The sequence below is a fragment of the Medicago sativa genome, chromosome 6, assembly GCF_051527215.1.
Source record: "Medicago sativa cultivar Bolivia chromosome 6, Bolivia_mono, whole genome shotgun sequence".
Lineage (NCBI taxonomy): Eukaryota > Viridiplantae > Streptophyta > Magnoliopsida > Fabales > Fabaceae > Medicago > Medicago sativa.
Genome location: NC_140754.1, coordinates 40825291 through 40842814, shown reverse-complemented (window position 1 = coordinate 40842814; position 17524 = coordinate 40825291). Strand labels below are relative to the sequence as shown.

The 17524-nt window shown below is 34.8% G+C and overlaps 1 pseudogene; it reads right to left on the bottom strand.

The window, feature by feature from the left end:
* Positions 1-12004: 12004 nt before the first annotated feature.
* On the bottom strand, positions 12005-12911 carry LOC146915145 (CASP-like protein 1B1; annotated as a pseudogene).
* Positions 12912-17524: the final 4613 nt, after the last annotated feature.

Genomic DNA, 17524 nt, shown 5'->3' with positions numbered 1-17524 from the left:
TTTATCAAACGATATCAGTTGAGTATGAGGTTATGTATCAATGCCAGGCCAGACGCGAAAAAGCCACAAGGGCTATTTATGGCCGCAAGGGTCAATTTCCTTTCATTTTCACAACTCTTTCTCTCTCTAGGTTTTTGAGAGTAAGGATTCTCTCCTCCCTCTCTCTCTAATCACGCCCTCCCCCTATTCTCTTAATCTTCCAAACATCCTCCTCTAGTGATCAAGCATAGATTTTGGTGGCTTAACGAGCAAGAAACAAGTGGAGGAAGAGATTAAAGGATGGATTGGTTGGAAAGTTAAGGATCAAGAATGAAACAAAAGCTAGGGTTTGAGCTTGAAGCATGAAGAAAATGCAAGAAACATGTTAAGGTGAGTTCTATAGATAATTTCCCACCTTTGGGATGTGTAAATTCTTGTGAGGTTGTATGGATTTATGTTAATTAGGGGTTTAGAACCCTAGTGTCCCTTTGGCCAATTCTTGTAGATTAGATGTTAAATTGCCATGAAATATGTTTATAAATGTCTCTATATGTTGCTGGATGTATATGGTGCATTGCAGGATCGATTTGGACGAGTTTTGGGTCAAAATTGCAAAATTTGCACCACAGACCCAAAGAAACTCGCTATTAGCGAAATATTTCGCTAATAGCGAAATTCCCCAGGAACCTAGGTCGCTAATAGCGACATTCTCTGTCCCAGCCAACATGCTTTTGGCTCGTTGGCTCAATGTAGGGTCGGTGGTGCATTCTGAAGCTTTTCTTTCATCGTTTTACAACTTTATAACCCCAAAACAACATCTAGGCAATGCACATAACATCAAATGATTCTTGAAATGAAAATCATGACAATCTAAACATGTATGGTAAGGATGGCATAAGAGAGTTAAGCCAAATTACTCGGGTAGATGATGAACTAAGAAAGGGAATGAATGTAGAGCCTCGACATAGTTGTCGAGAACTAGATTGTAAGCAAGAATCCTATGTAGACTAAGACGCGAAGTATAGTATCTTCGCACATGGTTAAGAAAGATTATGCACGCACGATAAGCCGTGGATTGACAAATTAATCTCTCCACTATGTTAAGAATGAACAAGTATGTAGTTTACCGCTAATTGGATCGATCCCGGATCCGAGGTAAATGAGAAACGTGTATAGGTTTAACCTTATACGAATGATTACGTATATGGCAATAAAGAATGATGTAGGTGCCATGTCTCTTGTGATCCACCGCTAGGTTGGGATCTCAAGGGGTTCTCGTCATGGGAATGGGATAAGCTCCGCAATGGGGGCCCGCATGTCACTGAGTAAGCAAGATGTAGGTGTCTTGAGCACGGGATAAGCTCCACAAGGGGGCCCGCACGTCACTGAGGGAGTCCGATGTGCCTTAGCTAGGTTTTCATCGGTATGTATGGGATTGTTCTCGGGGTTACTTCACCCGGGGCTCTCTGTAAAATGAACCAAGATAATGATTGTTTGTTCAACGCTAACCTAATGATTGAATGAATATGACTATGTATGATTATGATTACGATATGATGTTAGCTATGATCAAGTCGTGCAATAGAGCAAGATATGAATGATATACCGGTGACGATCTTAGGTTTCCCTAATCGTCCGGTTTAGGACCGTGTTATGAATATGTTATGTTTAGGCCTCGAATGCAATTAATGATTCTTGGCATAGAGGTATTAGGTTCCCTTTAACCGTAATGACACGTATGATGATAGTAAGACCTATGACAAGTAAGATGAATCTATGACGGATCTAGCATGCACGACCGTCTAGGAAAGCATGACCACACACGTATAATCAACCGTCAGGTTGTATTTGTAGACACGTGGTGACCGTAGGTTTCCCCCGTGGTTACCTATAGCCTAGGATTAGGTAGAACTCACTGAGACATTATGTCTCATCCCGATCCTTATTGTTTCAGATAAGCAGGATGGTATGCAAGCTTGAAGCCGGATGGATATTTCAGCAAGTGCTCGTTCGTATCGCTGCAGGATGTCTTGGATTCAAGAATGCTTTATTATGTATGGTCTAGATGTATTGTTTTGATGTAGTATGAATGTGATTTGTTGTATATAATATTCATTCGAACTTTTATTGTTGTCAATTTTAATGTATCCAGTACTGAATATAACGCACTTGCTAAACTTCCTAGGTACGTTTAGTATGGGTGTTACAAGTTCCCTATATATGCAATCTCCAAAAATACAAACTCTTTCCATATACTTGAATTCATACTTACATAAATATGCATAACAATTTTTATGCTACACATGATAGAACAATACAAAGACTGTGTGAAGGAATGGTCATAAAGACTGGTGCTCCGTCCCTTGGAAACAATGAAGTTCTCTTTATCATATTGAAATATTAGGAGTTGTGTTGGTGCTGACTCGGGTGTTCTGGCGTTTTGGTGTTGTTTATGTTTGTTTTTGGTGCGTAGCCGGATTCTGTTTTCGACTTGCTGGAAGGCTACTGGTTCGGTCCTGTTTTCTGTTGTCCGAGCCTGCAATACTCCTTTTTCGCTGGTTGTTGGCCTGCGGGGGCTGTTCTGTATTTGTAGTTTAAGGTGACTGTGTTTTCAGTCTTTTTTCTGTCTGATAGTAGTGCTCAGGGGGCTGTATTGGTGTTTTTAGTGGCCTTTTTTTTTCTGTTGTTCCTGTTTTAGTTTTTTGGGGCCTGTTGCACCTTGGTTAGTTGTTTCATTTGTACCTCTTGTGCTTGAAACTCTTATTAATATTTTTATGTCTCGAAAAAAAAAGGATTGCTTTGATTGAAAATTGATGTAATAGTTAAATCATTTCTATTTGGACTCATATTTTTTTTTATTAATTCTTTGTATTTTGGGGTATGTTTTGAACCTTTGCTATAATATCAATGGTACTTTTTTTTAGAAAATATATCAATGGTACTGCCGTATGGTTTTGTGTTATTTTTAATTGATTAAGAGTTCATCAACTATAGCTATTATTTAGGAAGCTCATTGAGTAGGTGTCAATAGCATGCCGTGACACTCATAACTAATTGAATTACAATCTTTTTTTTTTGTTGTTGTTACTACTATAACTATAGCTATGATTAAGGATAAGGTCATTGACTTGGTGTTAATAGCATACACGCGTGCACTAATAAAATAATAGTGGTTTTAAGATAATATTGGCGCTCATAACATTTAGAAAAAGAAAAAGGTGTATACTCCCTCTGGTCCTATATATAAGAAAAGATTCTTTTTTTAGATACATTTAATCATTAATGTATCTAGTCTTCATTGTAGACAAGATACATTAATTATTCAATGTATCTAAAAATAGAATCTTTTCTTATATATAGGACCGGAGGGAGTAATACACAAGAGTGGCCACTAGAATCTCTAATTAAGAAAGAAGAATATGTAGTTGTTTAAAATCTGCCCCAATCTCTACTATTTTTAAGTGACTTCTTAATCAATTAATATGCTTTTTTTTAGACTATGATGATAGTTTTATGAATATTTTTTTAGGCAACAATTTTTATGTATTAGTGATCAATGGGTTGGTGGAGATCAAGCAACTTATGAATATACGTAAAACATTTATTGTTTAGTGATTTAATGAAACTTAGGAAGTTGTATAGAATTACAATGGCTGCAATAGGTTGACATGCAAGCAAGTTGTGATCAATAAAATAGTTGATTGTCGTGCATTTCTTTATAAGTAAGCGTGTACCTAATAATGAATTTAGTGGCTTAAAGAAGTTTAGGATGTTGTGCTCAAGAGTAATTGTGACCATTGTTTGGTGTTACCAACGTGATTAATATCTCAACTTTGAGTCATTCAATTTGGAACTAGAGCCGAGAATGACATGCATATGGCTGTTAAATATGGTCTATGAATATGCTTCCAGTGAAATGTTTGTTACCTTTCAAGTTTCAGCGTAGACAGTTTTCATTAATTGTATAATTTACAATGACAACTAATAAGAGTCAGGGTCAATCACTTAAACATGTTGGACTATATACTCCACATTAAGTATTCTCACATGATCAATTGTATGTTGTATGTTGATGTATCAAGAGTCACTTCGGAAGATGGTTTGAAAATTTTGTTAGGTGACGATGAAGGTGTCAATCTGAATACTATAACAAATATACTGTACAAGGAAGTTTTTTGTAATTTGTAAACATAAAAGCGTACATCAAATGTGTTATATGAGGACATTGTTTGATGTTTTATTTTAGTATCGCACCATTAATTTACATGTTTTAAGATACACGTTTTATATGATTCAAAATATGCCCCGTGCGAACCCAAAAGTCAGTTAGCCGAACTCATTATTGCAACAAAACTTATCATTTGAGATGAAGCACATATGATGCATAAGCACTTATTTGAGGCTTTGGATCGAACTCTCAGAGATATACTTCGACATCAAAACAACGATCATTTGGATATTCCTTTCGGGGACAAAGTTGTTGTTCTCGATGGTCATTTCTGTCAAATTCTTCCAGTGATACCAAAAGGAACCAGACAAGACATTGTCCATGCAAGCATAAACTCTTCTCATCTCTAGCAATTTTGTGAGGTATTAACTTTAACAACTAATATTAGGCTTTTACATGGTTGTTCGGAAAATGAAACTCGCGAAAGAAAAGAGTTTAGTGAGTGGTTACTTGGAATTGGTGATGGATCCATCGGAGAAGATAATGATGTCAATATAAAGCTGGATATTCTTGAAGCGAAAGTGATTACAGGGACAAATATTGGTGATAAGGTATATATACCTAGACTATCTCTATCACCTTCTGATACAAGAATTCCTTTTAAATTTCAACGAAGACAGTTCTCTATATCAGTGTGATTTGCAATGACCATTAATAAAAGTCAAGGGAAGTCCCTAAAACAAGTTACTGTATACCTTCCACAACCAGTTTTATCGCACGGTCAACTATATGTAGCAATATCAAGAGTTACGTCAATAAATGGCCTGAAGATTTTGCTGCTGGATGAAGGTGGTGTTTGTATTGATAGCACTATAAATGTTGTGTTTCAGGAAATTTTCCGCAATCTATAATTACTAAAAGCTCTATGTATTATTAATACTGATGCATTCAAACTGTATGTGACGATCATGGAATTATATGCTATATGTTTGTCCTTTATTACTACACTTGCAATGTATATGAGTCGTGCGACAGCACGGGTGAGAAGTCTAGTATTACCGAAAGGGGAAACATTCCATACACTTAGGGGTTTCTTAAGTCTCTCGAGCTTCCGTTATATACAAAACATATAGCTACCCATCCCATTCCCAATATGCTTCCAAGTATTCTCAACCACACTAATATAGTCTATATGGGTGATCCGATCTTTAAAAAGTTTGAACAGAGAAGCATGCTGAAAAAACACAGATCTTGAGAAATCAGAATAGGATGGTGATCCGAAAAATGACAAACTAAAGAACAACCATTAATATTTATCCAATACTAAAACTAATTAATGGATGTTACAGATGGCTCTATCTAGCCACTTATCCACATGCTCCCCACCCAGCTGCCCATTAATCCATGTAAATTGGACGCCAATGGTAGGTATTCGAGTCAGTTCATTAGCATTAGTCTAATGCGAAAAATCATCACAAGATATTCTATGAGGGTTATGTCTACCTCATTTCCACCCAAGATAGCATTAAAGTCTCCAAGTAAGCCACAAATATGTAACATCCTGATTTCTTGTTTATTTAATTTAATAAAATTCTAAGCACTTTCTAATATTTATTATAGGTGATGTGGCACCTTACTTGGAGTAATAGGCCATTGGTGAGAAATTTGGAGTTTTAGACATAAATATTTTAATTTTATTTGATTAAAATAATAGGAAAGTGAATAAAATAATAGATAGTAAAGTCGGGAGGAGAAAAGCAGGATAATAGAATAATTGGTGGGGTAAGGAGTGAATTGTGAGAAGTAAGGGGATACAAATAGTAATAATAATATATAACAACACTACTTTCTTAGCATAATAAGAAAAATAGAAAGACAGGAGAGAAAAAAGACATAGCGTGAAACCTAGGAGAAAAGAGGAGAGGAAGAGGCAAGAAAAAAACCTAAGAAACAAAGCAAAGCTTCAACCTTCTGTCAATTCATGGTAAGGGGGGAATTATTCATCCTTGGGTGTACTTTCATTAAGGGGAAAAAAGGGTTCTTAACCCTCCACATTGTTGTGTCTCTTCATCCCAATTAATGAAGTTCTTTCTACCCATTTTGATGTTGTGCAATTAATATGAGATTTTGCTGTGTGAATTTGATTACAATTGGTTTTAGGTGTGTATTACGGTGGATTCTAGGGTGAGGGTCCAATTAGGTCCTTCACAGGTGGACCACGAAAAAAACACCAATAGATTTGTTCAACCGTTTAGATTTGATTAAAATAAAAATAAGAATATCTGAAATATTCCACATTCTATCTAGCCCTTACCCATCTCTCTTACTGTGTAACCTTCTTTCAAATGGTACTGCAATGAATTTTACCAAGTCCATATTTTCTCCTTCGTCCAAACTACTTTTCGAAAAATGAAAAAACCGTATATGGTACAAAGTTGTATCACACACCCACAATCTCAAAGTTATAATAATGGTGTTTCCAACAGTATCTTTTTCTTTTTTTGTTATCCATTTATTGCAAGCTTGAAACTATTATTAATCGAATATCCATTTTTCACATAACTGAATTTTTTCCTTTAACATGATAACAATAATATGAATGTATAATTATCAAAGGAGGATCAAATTAAGATCCGTCCAAATTATATTGCTCTTCTCAATTCACCAATGGTTGATCAATTGAATTTACTCCGTAACAATGACCTTGAAAAAACGAAAAGAAAAAGTAGTTTCTTCTTCAAAAAGAATTAAATCAAAGGAAAAATAAAGATTTCTGAAATTTCACCATTAAACATAAAAAAAATTAGTTTAGGGTTCATAATTTGATCTCATATTTTATGGTTTTGGTGCATGATTATTGGAGGTAAAGAGAGTATCTCATTTTCACAGAAGAATTAGAGTATATAACATAAGTGAAAGCCATTTGAGGATAATATTGAATGTGAAAAGTTAGACATGTTCTCCCTTTTAATTTGTATAAATCTGAACCATCTATTTAATCCATTGGTGTTTTTTTCGTGGTCCACCGGTGAGGGACCTAATTGGACCCTCACCCTAGAATCCACCGTGTATTATTGATGTTCATAGGTTATAAATGAAAATTAGATTGGTTTGATATTTGTTCAGGTGTTTGCTGATGAATTAATCTTATGAAAAGTTGTTGTTAATGACTAATTGGTGTGAAATTGGTGTAGTATATGTTAGTATAACCTTAGGATATTGTTCCTGGGCGAATTGGGTGTGTTAGGGGTTAGGATTGGAGCTTTGGAAGGCTCAAATGGCAAAAATTGCAGAAAACCAAGTTTTTGCACAGGACGTACAATCGTGTGTGTGATACGCACGGACCATGCAGAAATTACGACTTTTTCCCCATTTTTTTATTATGGGAACGCGCACGATCGAGCCTGTGGGGGGTTACGGTCATTCCCCCTTGACATCGTAGGCAAACTTTTAATCTTATTTTGGATTGGCGAGTATGTTGTTGATGTCATATATAGAAGTAATAATTGTTATATTTTTGTGGTATGGTGATGTTGTTTTTGATATGAATTTGTTGGTGTGCATTTGGATGATGTTATATGTAGGAATACACAGTTACTATATTTATTTTAAGGTGTTGCTGTTGGTGAGGTTTGTATATTTATCCAAACTATGGAGTATTTGTGATGAATAATTGCATTCATACTAGCGTGCTTCCCCTTTCCTCATATTGAATGAAGTTAGTAAAAATTGGTGAGATTGGTGAGTGTATGGTTCAATAACATAACTCTGACATATAAATTGATAAGTAGATTGGTACCACATGCATTATAGATAAGGCGATGGTGTGTTTTTTTTATATAAAACAATATTTATAATTGGTGAGAGTTGAGAATGATTTACCTAGGTTGATGGTTGAACTTGTACTATTTTATCGTCTTATATACTAATAAAATTTTATTGAATGTATTTCTCTCCCCTATTTTTGTGTTGTGCTGTGGTGTCTGTCCTCTTGGGGTACAGATACTCGTGTCAGGAAGCTTTAACCGTTGGGTGTTGGAAAGTGGCATTGGAAGTCTTTTAGGTCATTATTTATTTTCTGAACTGTGTAGCCGATTCGTTGCTCTGATTCTGTAACACTATGCATGGGGCGTTTGTCGTAATTTATGTTTCGGATAAGCTTTTAAATATACATGTGTTATACATGGACGTTGAAACCATTAATTATTTTATTTTAAGTTGATGGGATATTCCACTGTTTTCTTCTTATATATGATTATAATTGCATAGACAATGATTAGTCGAGTATGTGTAGCACATTATTTTTTTAAGGATTAACGTTTTATATTTTATAAAGAGAATTGCTAGAAACACTCTCTCTTGAACACTCTCTCTAATACTCACTCTCTTATTGGTTTAAACCATTGTGAGTCCACACTTTGAAAATTGAACCCACACAAAGTGGTGGGACATACATTGATCTCATCCAATAGAAGAGTGACTGCTAGAGAGAGTGTTGAAAAGTGAGTGTTGCTAGCATTCCTCATTTTATAAATAAAAGTCGGGGCTTAGGGAGTTACAATGATCACATAAATGAAGCTTGTAACCGAGTGATGTTCCAATACAAAAGACACCAAGTGATATAAGAAGTGGTGGCATATATGATGTTAGTAAATAAACTTCGTTGCTAAAGTTCTAACTCCAAAGCATTGCATTGATTTGAATTAAAAATAATAACCAGACACCAAGAATATTTCCACATTACCCAAAGATTAGGCAGCCGGTCTTCTGTGATATTTAAGCAAAATTGGTGCATATTAAGAGTATTGCAGTACCAAGTTCGAACTCGATCGACTAGAATTTTTGGCTCGGCAATAAACAGAAAAACGAGTTTATGAGAAAAACATAAGTTATCTAATGCAATTTGAGTACCAGTGTTACCTATACCCAAAATATTCATATGAAGGAGATTCATTATGAATGAGGTGGAATAGGACCCCTACAACAGGTGTTATGTGTCCCGACTTCACAAGTTAGCTTCACTTGTCTTTTTTAGAATAACTGGTTTCAGAATCACTGTTAGTTGTTGGAACCTCAGTTGCATAATTGCCATTATTAGCGCATTCCTCGTCCTGGCTACAATCATGCACAACAACCTTGTTTGGAGACATGGAATATGGTGAAGGGCTTGCTACTTGTTTATGGATAGTTACATCACTATCACATTCAAGGTTAGTAGTTAACAAAGGGTTATTACCGGAAGGATCCTTGGGAGGCAGGTCTATTGGAATGTTGATGTGTTACCCTTCACCATTTTCTCCAGTTTCGAACTTTCATGTCTTGGCTTAGGATATAACTTGTTACAAAGAGCCATAGAAGGTCAATAGTAAAGCATTTAGGACAAAATTTTGGAAGCCTTTCATACAAAACATCAACATGGAACACATAACCATTCCACTGCATCATTACTTCGTAAAAAACACATTTTGAGAGATCAACATCAGCCAAGCTGCGAGCATAATGACCAAACATACACTTTTTGGTTGCCTTATTACTCAACAACGACGTACCTACTCCATTATCAATTTCAATCAAGGTTTAGGGAAGCAATACTTTGGCATTAAACCTAAAAGAAGAACCCATATATGTACATGATATTGTTTACACGTGTAAGGATTATAATCAAGTTCCAATTTAGAAAGACAAAGGATACCAGACTTTAAATTGTAGCTACCAACAAACCAAGCATTCAACTTATCATTGTGATTACCAAACTAGAATTCAAAGTATCCTCGACCAGGAGAGATAAGAGGCCATTGTCCCATATCCTTGCAAATCTTTTGAACCTTCAATGAGAGATCACGAGATGTTAAAGGTTTGTCCCTTTTATTTTACAAACTTCCACTCCTCATTCATAAACAGTTTGAGTGAGATTAATACATAAAAAATATCCCTTGATGCAAGGTTTAGGTTGATGTAGAACCAGAGCATCACCATGCCTAACAAGGGCTTGAGCAAAGGTGCAAAGGTGTTTGTGGCCAGCCCAAAAATGTCACGATGTCAGAGACGAAAGAACACGACAATCATGAACGTGAAAGGGGGGACACAACCAGGGGTCATGAAAACCCTAACCTAGCAGAGTAGATCAAGACATTATTAAATGAGTCTCATAGTTTTTCTCATGTTTGATGGTTAAGATAATATTGAGAAGTTCCCCTCATTACTTTTAAAAATTATCAAACGAGTCCCAATGAAGGTGATTCTATCTATAGATACTATTCTCTATAAGAACTCAACTTTTTCCTTCCCAATGAGGGTTCCTATTTAAGACAGTGTTAGATATCTGATACATCTTCCATTTTGGATGCCCATAACTCATATATTGATATTTTTAAGACTTAAGCGTACTTTTGCCCCTCTATCTTTCACAATGTTGCGATTTTAGTCCCTTACGAAACAAAATGACAAATTTAGTCCCCGTTATTTTAGCCCCATTGCAATATTAGTCAGTTTGTCCAATTTTGACCCTGTCAAAGTTTGTCAAAGTTTGGCTGGTGGATCACCTGTGTAATTACTAAATTAAAAATAATTAAAATAACCACATAATCATTTTCTAAATTAAATAAATGGAAAAAAATTTAAAAAATTAAAAAGATAATTTCAGTATTCCAAAACAAGATCTCAAGTAAATCACTCTTTTCACACAACTTTCCAACAGATCTGCAAGATAATGTCTTGCTTAATTCAAGTGAAGCTCTTTTCTCACAGAAGTTGAAATCAAATTCTTGACAATGTTCCGATCGAAATAATACACTTTGAATCTCAACTGTGGAAACGTTGTTTGAACCAATGCTTCTAGATCCATATCTGTAACAAGAAAGTGAAAAAAAAAAAATTTCTGGACAAGAAGCGTGGTAAATAATCAAATGCTCCGCCGCAATTGAACTGCGAAAATATTCAGTATCAAGAGTAATCGTTACATGAACCAAACTTGGATGACATGCTTTTACGAAAAAACAGTGATGTGTGAAAATAGAATCGGTAATCATGGTGAGGGAGGTGATGAATAATTGAAGATCTAATGGCTAAAGTTGGGTAATGAGAAGAATGGAGGGAGGGGGAGATGATGATTACAATCTTTAGGGTGGAGAAAAACCGTGATAGCTTCATAATCCACAACATTGTTTTTTCTTCTGAATCTTTTGTTTCCATATTTTGGACATTCAAATTTGACATTCAAATTGAATTGAATGTTAGGAGAAATATTTTGTTACCATGGTTTAGGAATTTAATTATTTTTAATTTAGTAATTACACACGTGGCCTGCAACGTAAGCGTTGACCGAGTTAAAATTGGACAACATGACTAATATTGCAAAAAGACTAATATATAGGGGACTACATTTTTATTTTTGTTATTTAGGGGGGCAAAAATACACTTAAGCTTATTTTTAAACTATATTTACTCTTTCCTTTTGTATCTTTTCATCATATTATGTTATTTGTTTCTTTTTAAAAAAAGTCTCATTTTCATCATCATATGATTTTCAATGAAGTGCTAAATTTGAGCATGTAACACCCTTAAAATAAATCAAGACAGAGGAATCGATAAAAGTGACAGAAAAAGAGAATAAAGTAAATCAGAAATAATAACAGTGAAGCGCTCCTTCAAGTTATTATTATTACTTTTCAAAATAAAGAGGGAAGATAAAAAGTATGAGAGAAAAAATTGTCACAAAATAGTTGTACAAATATTAGTTGTCTCTCGTCAAAGAGAAGTGGCAATAATTGGAAAAGCATCACCAACATTGAAAAAATGACACCCCCATTGAATTGAAATGGATATGAAATTTTGTCAAGCACATATGTACAAAATAAATATATGTGTACACAATGATGTATTACAAGTTATTAGCATCAAGGAACTGCAATAATAGTGTTAATTGCGATTTAGTTTGAGGAGTTTGTTGATGGACATCACTGTAATAATGAGTAGGAGAATGAGCCCAATGAAAGAGGCTATTAAGGCACCACCACCTCTGTTGCAATAGGACTCAAATTTGTCACATATTTTATTCCATTTTGCATGTGAATTACCATTCCTTCCTAATTCTGACATAGCTGTTGCTGCACCATCTCCACTTGATGCTAGAGCCAAAGCCATCTAATATATTCACCCAATTAATCAAAAAAATATAATCAATCAGTTCTCATATGTTAGTAATTTTAAATTTAAATGATCAATTACAGGTAAGGAACACTACTAAAAAATGTGTCATTTATTTTGTACCGTGTCAAATACTGCAATCATTGCAAGTTGGAGCCCTTTGTTATGAAATTTGGGTCCTAATATACCCATTGCTATCATCACCAAATTATGAAGACCGACAATTCCATTGGCTACCACAATGTACCTGTATTCTCACCACAGATTAAATATAATATGGTGAAAATTAAATGTCTAATAATATTATTATCACTATTAGAAGAATTCAAATTCTCAATGAAAGTGTTAGAAAGGTTTAAATTAGAGAGATTTTATGGACTAACACAAAAGCTGGAGTATGCTGAAACTGGGCAGTAAGAGGAACTGTAATTGGGGTGCTACCAATGGTAGCAACTACAAAGCTTTTGGTTTGTTTGTTGAGTGACATAACAAGTGTAGCTGATACAGTGGCCAAAAATGCAACCACCCTAAGGGACGAAAGGATTCAATCTTTCTTTGGTTTGGTTTCAGGAACAACATTGAAACCAGACTCTATTTTTTCTTCATTTCCTGAGGCCATTGTGATAGTGTATAGTTATTGGAGTTTGAAAATGTTATGTTCAAATGGCTTGAAGGATGAGTTATTATAGATAGAAGACAGAAAAATTGATGAACCATATCGGTTGTTAAGTCTAAGAAGCTAAATGTAGATTCTGTCTGTAAATTCAGCAGGTTGTCTAACCAACTAAACTGTCGGTTGTTATCCACTGGTGAGAAATATGTGAGGACTTGTGTGACTCGGTCACTTTGATATAAAAATATTTTTTTACTTTCATCAATTTACAAAGTAATCGATATTTAATGCATATGTGTAAAAGATTTTTACATCGTCAATCAATTACAACCATCCGATTATAAAAATTGTTTGACTTTAATCATAACTATTTTTAATTAAAGACACATATGAATGATTTTGATTTATTGACTATAGCAATGTTATACATCCGAGAGATTATCTAACGAAATGCTCGTGAATTACTCTTTAGCCAATGAGCAGTGCTAAATATAAGAACCAAATGCCAACGAAAGGCAAGAATGAATACGTGTTTTATTTTAATGAATTGAAAGCCGTAATCTCTCAGCATTTGATGGAAATCAACCCCTTGGTGGTGTGAAAATCAACGGATGGCATATATTCTTGCCTTTCGTTTGTCTCTTCCGTCGTAATATCCGGAAAACATGGGGATATTAAGCGTTTAGTCAAACAATTATACAAAATCCAATGGACATAAAAGCTGTCAGGTCATTCGATGAATTTCACGAACATTTGTCTCGCGTTATGTAGCATACTAGCATTATCCTATTGACGATGTAAAACTTCTTTAATATTGACAGTGTATGAAAATTAAACTCGTATATATAAGGATAGTTATTATTATTACTTTTCAGAGATGTCGGATCATATTCATGATGAATATTTTCGAGCCAGAATGTTTGAAATCTTTCATTGAATATTCATCATACGTATATGGTTTTAGTTTCAGTTGTTTTTATCACTTGGTACTTGGAGGTAATGCACACAATAGTGTGCCATAATATGCCATTTTGTATGTTCTTTGGTTGGATTTGTTTGTTTGATACTAACAGTATAAACATACGTTTGTCATTTAATTTATGATGCAGTTTAAAAAAGCAGAGAAATTAGCTGGAGAACACTACAAGGGAGTAAGATGATATACATCATTGGAGTAGATATGCAGTAGAGATTAGAGACTCATCCAACAACTATTTTCATGTTTTGTTTGGGATATGAAACTATAAAAGTTCAAATTATGTTGGCTTTTGGCTCTTTCAAGTTAGGGAAAAAGATCTTCTTCCTTATAGATTGAATTGCCTTAGTCTTGAGTAAGACAATGCAAAACTGAAGCTTAATTATTGTTGTCGTCGTGGTTGCTTCTAATTAATATGGATATGCAAAACCGAAGCATAATTTTAATAATTATGATAATCGGTAGTGTTATATATTTTGGCATTGCTAGGATTTACGTATTTGCAACCAAACCAAATACTCATTCTATGGTCGTCATACTTGTCAATTAAATCCTTAACTTGCCAAGTTGTTATGGTGATGAATGGATAGTCAATTTTTTTTTATCCTATATACGATGACATATGAAGGTGTTGTGAGGGTGGGAATTAGATGCCCATCATGTTATTGGTTTAGGTGTCGACATTTGGAAGTACGAAGTTTCAATTGCAAATACATTTTCAGTTTTTAGTTAATTATGCTTTAGTCATGTGCATGATTGGCTTAGAAATAACTAGAAGTGTTGAATCATTCAACAAGTAGTTACTGGCTAATCGAACAAACAAATGTCCTCTTTGCTGTGGAAATGAGATGGATGAAGAGGATATATTTGTAAAAAATTCTCAAGATGTATTCATGGACACTATAAAAGTGGTCCATCCTCAACATGCCCTAAGTTCAGCATTACCTAAAGTTATTTTCGACAATGATCTGTCATATGACAAATTGGTTGATCAATTTGTCAAAAATAAATTATACCATTGCCTATATTATTCAATTTTTTGACCTGTGTAGATGTACCAAAATATTTATACTTGGCTATTCGGATCAGATTGGGTAGTTGAATTGCTTGAACTAGGAACTGGACTTGTATTCAGTCCGAAAGACCCTTGAAACCAACGTGCAATAGAATCGGAAAAAGAACTGGAAGTTACTTATAGGTGTCTCCTTATAAGTGATCAAAGGTGTGTCTTATTCTCATTTTAATATATGCTGCTGATTGTTTGGTAATTGATCAGCTTTGATTGATGCAAATTAGCTGATGTAGTTTCAACTTAGGGAGTGTTGGTGTAGTGATTCTGACTTGCGTTTTTTTTTTTTGGACTGTGTGATGTGTCAGTGCTGATTGAGATTCAATTTGTGGGTAATAATAATTGTTTTGATTGCAGATGAACTGAAAAACATATAATCTGAACAATATTATCTGAACATTATTACTTAGGTATGACAATATTATTTGATGATTTTGGGTTGATATTGAAAAGCCGTATGCAAAGATATAACATTCTGAGTTCATGACGTGATTTATAATGCCTTGCGTCAAACATGAATACATGACATAATGTATCGTTGTGAAAAGGACAATGTTCTTGCTCATGTCCACAGAGGGTGTGTGCAAGTGCGAATCTTGGATTTAGTTGAACTGCCTGTTGAGATTTTTTCAATGCAGTTTCATGATCCTTTTGCAGGCTGTAGCAATTTCACTTAGCACACCTGCCACGACATTTAAAAGAAATGATCAAAACACGAACTTAGGAAAATTCATATAGTTGCATTTGATTCATGACCAACATTTGAGACCAAAAGATCTGCCAAGATGGAACTAAACTTGTATTATAAAGATGTGTGGAGCCAGACCAACACAAACCATAGATAAGTAATTTACCCTTGCTCCTCAAATTACCAAAATACCTTTAGTCCTTAGAATGACTAAAATACCCTTCTCGCCTAAAAATTCACTAATCCCAAATCAAACCCACAAACAAGCAATTAAACACACATAATAATTAAATAAACAAATAAATAAATAATCCTAGCGAAAATCGGGATGTTAAAAAAACCCTAAAGGGCATTTTTGAGAAAAAAATTGGTGCGATAAATGAATAAGGTGAAAAAAATAATAGCAAAAAAAATCTGTAAATAATAAAAAAAAAAATATATAATATGAATGTTGAATAAAAAAAGTGATCAAACTAAGCATGAAGGAATAGAAGGAATAAAAGCGCACCTCACTGTAAATTATAGGAAACACAAGAATGAAAATTCACCCTAAACTCTCAAATCATCGTCGGAAGTCTAGAACACTGACTAAACATTGAACCTCTCGAATTGTAAGTTCACCATCCTCATCTGTCTTCTCACTGTTAACGATGAGGATTATACAGTTGTTACGACTCCGCAAAACCCTAACAAATGGTTGACGATGAAACATATTCATATTTACCTTATGACTGTTGGGAATGCATCATCGGATTCCTCATCAACAACGATGACGACGAAAACTTGAATTCCCTAACCCTCGTCTCTAAGCAGTTCCTCTCCATCACCAATCATCTTTGATTTTCACTCACTCTCAAAGAGGGATCAAGCCCTTTCCTCCCTCTTCTCTTCATAAGGTTCACCAACCTCACCTCCCTAGACCTCTCGCTCATCCACGACGATGACCTTGACGATCTTCTCCATCAAATCTCAAATTTCCCATTGAAACTCAGATCGCTGAAACTCCCATATGGATGCTGCTTTCCCGCAGGTGGGTTGCAAACTTTCTCCCAAAATATTACAACTTTGACCTCTCTCACTTGTTACTGTACTTATTTTTGGGACAAAGATCTGTCACCCATTGTTGATTGTTTGCCTTTGCTAGAAGAACTCGACTTCCATCACCCTTTGGTCATTGATAGCATTGTACCTATCTTTGTCAATTTAATTCACTCTCTGTTATCCAAGTGTCCATGTATACAACGTTTGGAACTTAGTAGCACTGATTTTCTAAATGATCAACATGTTGTTGATTTCTCTTTGTTTCTTGGTAATTTGGTGTCTATAAACCTCAGTGGTTGTGATCATCTCACAGAAACAACCTTGTTTTCTCTCGTTGGAAACTGTCCTTCACTTAGTGAGATTAATATGGAAGACACGTCTATTGGGAAAGAGAGTGTGTGGCATTCTGGTGTATACCCTCAATTAAAGTCTCTCTATTTGGGCAGAAATTCAGAATTAAGTGATGAAATCCTCATAATGTTTGCTTCCATATTCCCCAATTTGCAACATCTTGATTTGCCATGGTGCGATCGTATATCTGAAGGTATTTGTCAAGTTTTAAGGAGATGTTGTAAGATTAGGCATTTGAACTTAACTGGATGTTCGAGAGTGAATATACTTGGAATAAATTTTGTAGTTTCCAGCTGGAGGTGTTGCACTTGTCAAATACAAATGTTGATGATGAAACACTTTATATGATCTCAAAGAATTGTTGTAGGCTTAAACATTTGAACTTAGCTTCCTGTTCAAAAGTGAAACAACATGGAATGGACTTTGCAGTTCCCGAGCTGGAGGTGTTGAACTTGTCATATACAGCGGTTGATAATGAAACACTTTATATGATC